The 7,500-nt window shown below is 44.6% G+C and overlaps 1 long non-coding RNA gene across 4 annotated transcripts in view; it reads left to right on the forward strand.

Annotated features, from left to right (window-relative positions):
- Nucleotides 1-7,500, forward strand: part of LOC123498902 — a 133,573-nt gene that overhangs the window by 100,396 nt on the left and 25,677 nt on the right. The window lies entirely within an intron of this gene.

Raw genomic sequence — 7,500 nt, forward strand, 5'->3', positions numbered from 1 at the left:
TGTGTGTGGGCGCGAGACGGATGCGCGCATGCGTTGGAGAAATCAGATGAAAACACGGCAATTTGAGTCGCATTTTAATCAAGTATTATGGCTTCTGTCCAGAGAGGGTGAGGGCAGTACCACCTGGCGGGGCCTCCGTCAGTAGGAAGAGAGCGTACTGAGGCGCTCAAGAAATATGTGAACTGATCGTGTTGGCCCGGCGACCGCTTACAGCTGGTTGAGTTTGACGGAGACGAGGAAGCTATTTTCATTTAGCATCGTCCATTTCGTGGCCAGGGGTTGCAGATGCGTTAATTACTGTTTGATCTCGCCTTTCAGCGTCGGTGTCGTCAATACGTTCCTTTCAGCCATAAATCCCGAGCGATGAAAAAATAGCGGTGAGATCGGCGCGTATCAGCTTCACTTTTATCTGCGTCACTTTTTTTTTCCCTTCATACTCCGCTAACTCGCTATAAAAGAGAGGCTCAAAATGAATAGAGAATGAGGCCCATTTTTACTAAGATTGCGATCTAAAAGGTGCATATAACCTGCCCACTCACCCTCGCCTGACTGGACACGTCCTTAACGACGAGTAAATTGCGAATTAAAGTCCAGGTGATGCCTTGGTCTTGGCCGGCCTCATGTCGACTCCATAAACCAGGGATGGAGTGGCGAGTTAATCACAGAGGGGCGAGCGGAGAACATGTGGAGGAAGCACCAAGTGATCTAGTGTTCGCAAGATAAGTGTGTAGGTGCTTTATGTACCGTGAGGGTTATAAATGTGGCTGCTTGTGTGTGTGTGTGTGTGTGTGTGTGTGTGTGTGTGTGTGTGTGTATGTATGTATGTATGTATGTATGTATGTATGTGCATGCGTGCTTGTGTGTGTGTGTGTGTGTGTGTGTGTGTGTGTGTGTGTGTGTGTGTGTGTGTGTGTGTGTGTATGGGCGTGGATATCCGTGTCTCCATTCACACGCTGATATCCAAGCAAACAAAGAGAGTAGCACGAGAGCCACGTGTACGGCGTATGGATATTAATTGCCGGTGACAGATGTTGTGTCTTTAATTATACCTCAAATTATTCAGCGTATGGAGCCCCGCCAAGTTTGTCCCGCGCTGCACATTGCATTTACTGACACATAAAACCGCACTCAGTCCCGCACTATAATAACCAATTTTGCGGTGACTTTAAAACGTGCGTCGAGTCTTAATTGAATGTGGTGGTGTGGTGAGGATCGAAGCGGGACCATCACATTTCATCTCAGCTTCTAACGCAATGCACTGTGCCAATAGAAACAAAAGATGCAGGAGTCTTGAGCGATCACAGCATCCATCTTTAGCTTGAGGAGGTGACGAGAGGCAGTAGGAATAGCTCTCTCCGCTCTCTCCCTTCTCCAGGCAGTCAATAACATCTCCGTCATCGCCTTCACATTTCCTCATCTTCCTCATTATTACCGAAGCAAAAAACCCTGGAGGTCATTAGCACATCGAATACCTTCCTCCTCACGCCTTCTTCCCTCCTCCTCCTCCTCTTTCTCTCCTCTTCCCTCTTCCTTTTCCTTCCTTCTCTCACCCTCTTCTTTCTCCCTCTCTTCTATCGTTCATTCACTTATCCCACCTTCTTCCTTCTCCCTTCTCACCTTCTCTCTCTCTCTCTCTCTCTCTCTCTCTCTCTCTCTCTCTCTCTCTCTCTCTCTCTCTCTCTCTCTCTCTCTCTCTCTCTCTCTCTCTCTCTCTCTCTCTCTCTCTCTCTCTCTCTCTCTCTCTCTCTCTCTCTCTCTCTCTCTCTCTCTCTCTCATAATATCTTTTCCTTTCCCCCTTTCCATTCAGGGTGTTTTCTCTCCTTCCTTCTCCCTCCAACATCATTCCCACACCGCCCGGCTTCCTCTCCCTTGCACATTCGGTTCGTCTAACCTTATGTCCACTCACACTATCCCTCATATATTTTCCATACGTTCCTAGCTCCCCCGTTGATATCAGTACTTCCCCTTCCCCTTTATGTGTTTTTTTTACTCTTATTTTTGCTTTACTTTCTTGATTATCCCTCATTTCCCTTTCTCATGTGTGTCTGTCATAAATTTCTCCTCCCCCTTTCTTTTAATCCCCTTCGCCTTCCTCATTTTCTCATCTGTTTCCTCTCATTTTTCACTTCACTCACCTCTACCTTCCGTTCGTTTTGTTTTTTGTCACTCGTTTCTCTTCGTGCAAAGCTTCTTTTCACCGTATTTCTAACTCTCATTTCCCATCATATTTTCTCGTCTTTTCTATATTATTCTACCTCGTGTCATTTTCTTGTTTAGTTTACTTCGTTTCTCTAGAATTACTTCTTCATAAAACCATTCTATTTCCGTCCTCTTCCGTCTCTCCACTTTCTTCACTCTCTCCTTGTTTATTTTATTTCGATTCATCAGCATCTGCATCTTAATGATAAAAACTTCTTTTTTTTCTCATTCCCATCACTTCAGTCTTTCCATTTTCCTCAGGTTTCTGTTTTATGTTTCCTACGCATAGCTCTCTCGTTTCTTAAATATTCTGACGACCGATTGGCTTCCCAGAATTTCACCCCGTCACTTGCTCTTGGCTTACGTTCACGTGAGCACTACAACCTTTCCCAAAGACATCAACTAAATAATAGATACGTATGAAATAAATGATCGTGTAAGCCCGTAATACTATTTTTCCTAGAATGCTGATGTATACATTTGAGGATTCTAAAGGTGAATTTACATAAGAATGTCACCAGAGAGAGGGAGAGAGAGAGAGAGAGAGAGAGAGAGAGAGAGAGAGAGAGAGAGAGAGAGCGAGAGCGGGGAGAGAGAGAGAGAGAATATTCACCAGAAGGCCTTTCACATCCCCGAGGGCACTAAAAGACATTACTACCGGCGTGGAGACACCAAATGATATCACTTATGTGGCTAGACATTTCCCTTCTCTTTTGTGCTGCATTTTAAAACTTGCGCAAGACTGATGGGAGTGACTGTACTAGACACGCGTGGGAAGAAAAGTGACTCAAAGTGTTAAGATAAGTGAGAGGAGAGTGCCACTGCTAGGCGAGGCAGAAGAAGGCGGAGAGACGAGCGGGTGCCAGGGACGCCGCAGGGCAGTTAGCACTGATTAATGACCCACAAAACGGAGTGGCAGCTCTAAACCTGTAATTTATCTTCATGGCGGAAAAACTGGACTCTTTTCGGGCTCTATGCAAAGGGCCTTTTACTCGGTCTTAAGAGCAAGTAATGATCTCTCTTGTTGCCTTAAACTGCCATTTTGACGCCTCTCCTCTTTCTTCTTCTCACTCTGTACCTTGAAATAACCTTCAGGGCGTATAAACTAATCCTGATCTACTTCAAGACACCACACGGCAAGGACAGCAAGGCAGACCAGACCAGGAAATAGACGCGCTCGTGACCGTGACTAAAGCCAATAAAGTAAAATGAGATCCGCTGATTACCGCCTCAAGAAGTGACTGCAGATCATAACCTCGTAACTTGCACGCCGATAAAGGTGTTGGTTGCCGCTGCCGCTCCTCCTTCTTACCCCGCGGAGGAAAAACGGCAAATGGTCGTCCTCGGTTCTCAGTACTACTCGTAGGTGGTGATGAACGACCTCACCCACCGAGTTGACAGCTGGAAGGGAACCATCCATCTCACCACTATTACTTGTCCACCGTTGCTGCCTCTTATATTGGCTGGCTGGGCCTTGAGAGGATAACGTGTGTGTGTGTGTGTGTGTGTGTGTGTGTGTGTGTGTGTGTGTGTGTGTGTGTGTGTGTGTGAATGTGTGTGTGTAGCTTGTTATTGTATCTATTCATTTATTTATTTATTGCTTTTCTTTCATCTCTCTCTCTCTCTCTCTCTCTCTCTCTCTCTCTCTCTCTCTCTCTCTCTCTCTCTCTCTCTCTCTCTCTCTCTCTCTCTCTCTCTCTCTCTCTCTCTCTCTCTCTCTCTCTCTCTCTCTCTCTCTCTCTCTCTCTCTCTCTCTCTCTCTCTGTTGCTCGAGGGAGTTGTCAGGAGAGGGTCGTTCACATGAATCACCCGATGTATAGGTTTTCCTTATTTACGAGCGAGATACTCCAGTCACACCCAGACGAGGACGACTCTCAGGGTGTGTTATCTAAAGCTGGCGGAGGAGGAGAAAGGGAGGAAGTAGAGGAGAAAGAGTAGTGGTAGAAAGAAAGGAAAAACTGGTTATCTTTACTACCTACTTCTTCCTTGGTGTGTTCTTAATCCTCTTTTTCTGTGGAAGGTACGTACGTAATGGTTTTTCCAGACGAATAGGAGGATCTTGTTAGACTGCTTTTAGATGATATATTAAGGATTTCTCTTTTTTCCTTCTTAGTATGTGGTAAAGGAGACACAAATGTGTTAATCAACAGACTGGTTATACTTGCATGGGTTGTAATTGTATATGTGGTTGATAAGATTTTTTTCTCATATATACATTAGTGGTATTTCTTATCGTGCTTAGTCAGAAGGGAACTTTGCTCTTGTGGAAAAGGATATTGGAAAGTTTTTAAAGTTTGTGTGTGTGTGTGTGTGTGTGTGTGTGTGTGTGTGTGTGTGTGTGTGTGTGTGTGTGTGTGTGTGTGTGTGTGTGTGTGTGTTTGTGTGTTGTTCACTTGAGACTATACTGTATTCTCAAATGTGTCAGCGTTTTATTTCGGCTACTTCAACCGACTCAAATGGAGATTATCAGTGTTTCCAAGGACATTTTCCGTTTTGTCGATAGTTTAACAAGTACTCTCCACCTTAATAGTAAAGATAACCATCAGAACCCAATCAATGATATTTGAATCCTTTGAAAGGTTGCAGAAAGCGGACCCCAGACATGAATAAAATCCAAGGATCTCTTACAACCTTGTTAAACCCGGGGACTTTCCTCAGGGGTGAACTTATAAGACAAACTCAAGATGGCAGGTCGTTGTAGTGTTCAGTCCGCCATTTGATTCCTCTCAGAAGGCCGTCAAGTGTTCCCTTCTATACATGCGGGTGTCTGTAAGCAGTGCTCCTTAGGTTACGTCGCCGCGAGTCCCTGCAGATGAAGCTCAGATGTCAGGCCGTCACCAGGGAATAGCTGGCAGCTCACGAGACGGCAATTAATCAGTGTTTGACGTCACTGGTGTTACTTTTCATTATTAGTTGTGACAAGATTAAAATTAGATTCAATTCTTGTTGCAGTATAGATGCAAAGTACTGGGTAGCATATTTTTAGTGAGCTGATGGTTGGTGATGTTGCGGCTGTGGTTCTACATGTCGCTTCCTTGAGTGCGTGGTGAGTGTCCGAGGCGTCCAGCTGCACCTCCCTGACTTGCCCCAGCCGCCCTAACAACACTGAGTGGTGCGGCTCTCAACTGCTGCACGCATCTCGTTCTGTCATGTTCACTGCTCGACGCAAGGCAGATTTCAACGTCACGCCCGCTAACTGTGACCGTCGATCAGTCAACAGCTGCCTCTTTCCGACTGTTTCATGTCATTCCAGCATTATGAAGTAAATCGCTAAAGGTGCATGACAGACTTTAGAGCAGTGTTGCTCTCAAAAATCTCCCGAGGATGATGAAAGTTTCTCAAAGCTTTAATGTTTAGGTGTGCTAGTGTCTTGTATGTTCACCTTTATACGCTGGTGAGTATGAGCGGATTTCCATTGGTATTGGCCAAGACTGTATAGACCAAGTGTTATAAAGACTCTCAGCACTCGAATCTGTCTTTGGATCAAGCCAAATCTTGTCGTGTGTTATCCCCTTAAGACTACTTTGATGTGCGACGCCCTGCTTTCTGAATCACCCGCATATATCTTCCCTAGACATCCATATATCAAGATTAAAGCTTAGAAATACTCGTCGTATATGTTTTTAACAGAAAGAAAACTTCCTTAAGAATCTTTATTTAATTTCAAAGAAGTATGCATATGCATGCCCGTGGCAGTCTTCATAACATTTTCTTAATACGTCACAACGCAGCACAGCCAACGCTGAAAAGACAGCAGCCCCGACCAACAACGGCGGCTATTTATGACGGGTAATATATGCAGCTGAGCCTGCAAGTCTGGGGAGCGTGGCCGGCGCAGGGGCCTCCAACCCTCCATCTTTCTGCTCGTCGAGAAAATGGAGTTGAAAATCCCCTTGCAAGAGCTTCAGCCGATTTTACCTCTATTCCTACATCTCTGGGCTTTCGATGATACCTAGGCGATCGGCAATTAAATTTCCTGAACGTGAGCGAAAACTACAAGTCTAAGGAAGCAGGAATAAGAGCAATAATGATGTTTTATAGGAGGGAAAGTAAAATCTTGGGCGCGACACCCCGGTAGTGAAGAGTGCGATGTTTTCCTCCGCTGGCTCGGTTGCCATGACGACAACGGGAAAGATGAGCGGGGCCGGCCAGCCTTCTCTTGTTTTTGACAAGGCGTAGTTTTAATCACACCATTTTTTCCTACGGATGTGAGGGGGATTATTTTGTTCATGTGTGTGTGTGTGTGTGTATGTGTGTGTGTGTGTGTGTGTGTGTGTGTGTGTGTGTGTGTGTGTGTGTGTGTCTATATATATATATATATATATATATATATATATATATATATATATATATATATATATATATATATATATATATATATTGGTCCTTTTATAAGTGTGAACATAAAAAGTTTGGCTTATCATTCATAGGAAGTATAACTGAGGACTGTGGAGTTACACATCATGTGTTATTACTGTGTACCTGTTCACTCCTCATTGTGTGTGTACTTACTTCATCAGCAATACATGTGGCGTGGACGGCTGACCAGACTCTCCTGTTAATGTGTTCACGAGAGAGAGAGAGAGAGAGAGAGAGAGAGAGAGAGAGAGAGAGAGAGAGAAGCAGCCTTGTACATACATACGTACAGTCTGATAGATCGACGTATATGTATAACTGCTTGTCCCCTTACAACTGTAGTACTGAACTGGTATGGAAAGAAGAGGAAGATAAGAGAAGTAGAACTGTACTTACTATCATATTAAAACACACACACACACACACACACACACACACACACACACACACACACACACACACACACACACAGACGTCGCCGGACTCGTGGGATTCACGTCATAGTTAGCGAGCGTCTAAAGTGTCGTTACGAGTCTGATGGAGGAAGTAGCTGGGCTGCGCGGCCGAAGGGAAGAGAGGGAAGTGAAGGGAGGGTAGGAAGGGTGCACAGGGAGGCGGTGGAGTGTCGCGGGGTGGCAGGAGGGATAACACGTTCTCGCTACCATTCCAGTCGCAACCATTTTTGAGTCTAACCTTCATGCAAATAAGCTTCTTTAATGTTCTTCCAGCTTTCAGATTCTCTCTCTCTCTCTCTCTCTCTCTCTCTCTCTCTCTCTCTCTCTCTCTCTCTCTCTCTCTCTCTCTCTCTCTCTCTCTCTCTCTCTCACACACACACATATATATATATATATATATATATATATATATATATATATATATATATATATATATATATATATATATATATGTGTGTGTGTGTGTGTGTGTGTGTGTGTGTGTGTGTG

Source organism: Portunus trituberculatus, chromosome 48, assembly GCF_017591435.1.
Source record: "Portunus trituberculatus isolate SZX2019 chromosome 48, ASM1759143v1, whole genome shotgun sequence".
NCBI lineage: Eukaryota > Metazoa > Arthropoda > Malacostraca > Decapoda > Portunidae > Portunus > Portunus trituberculatus.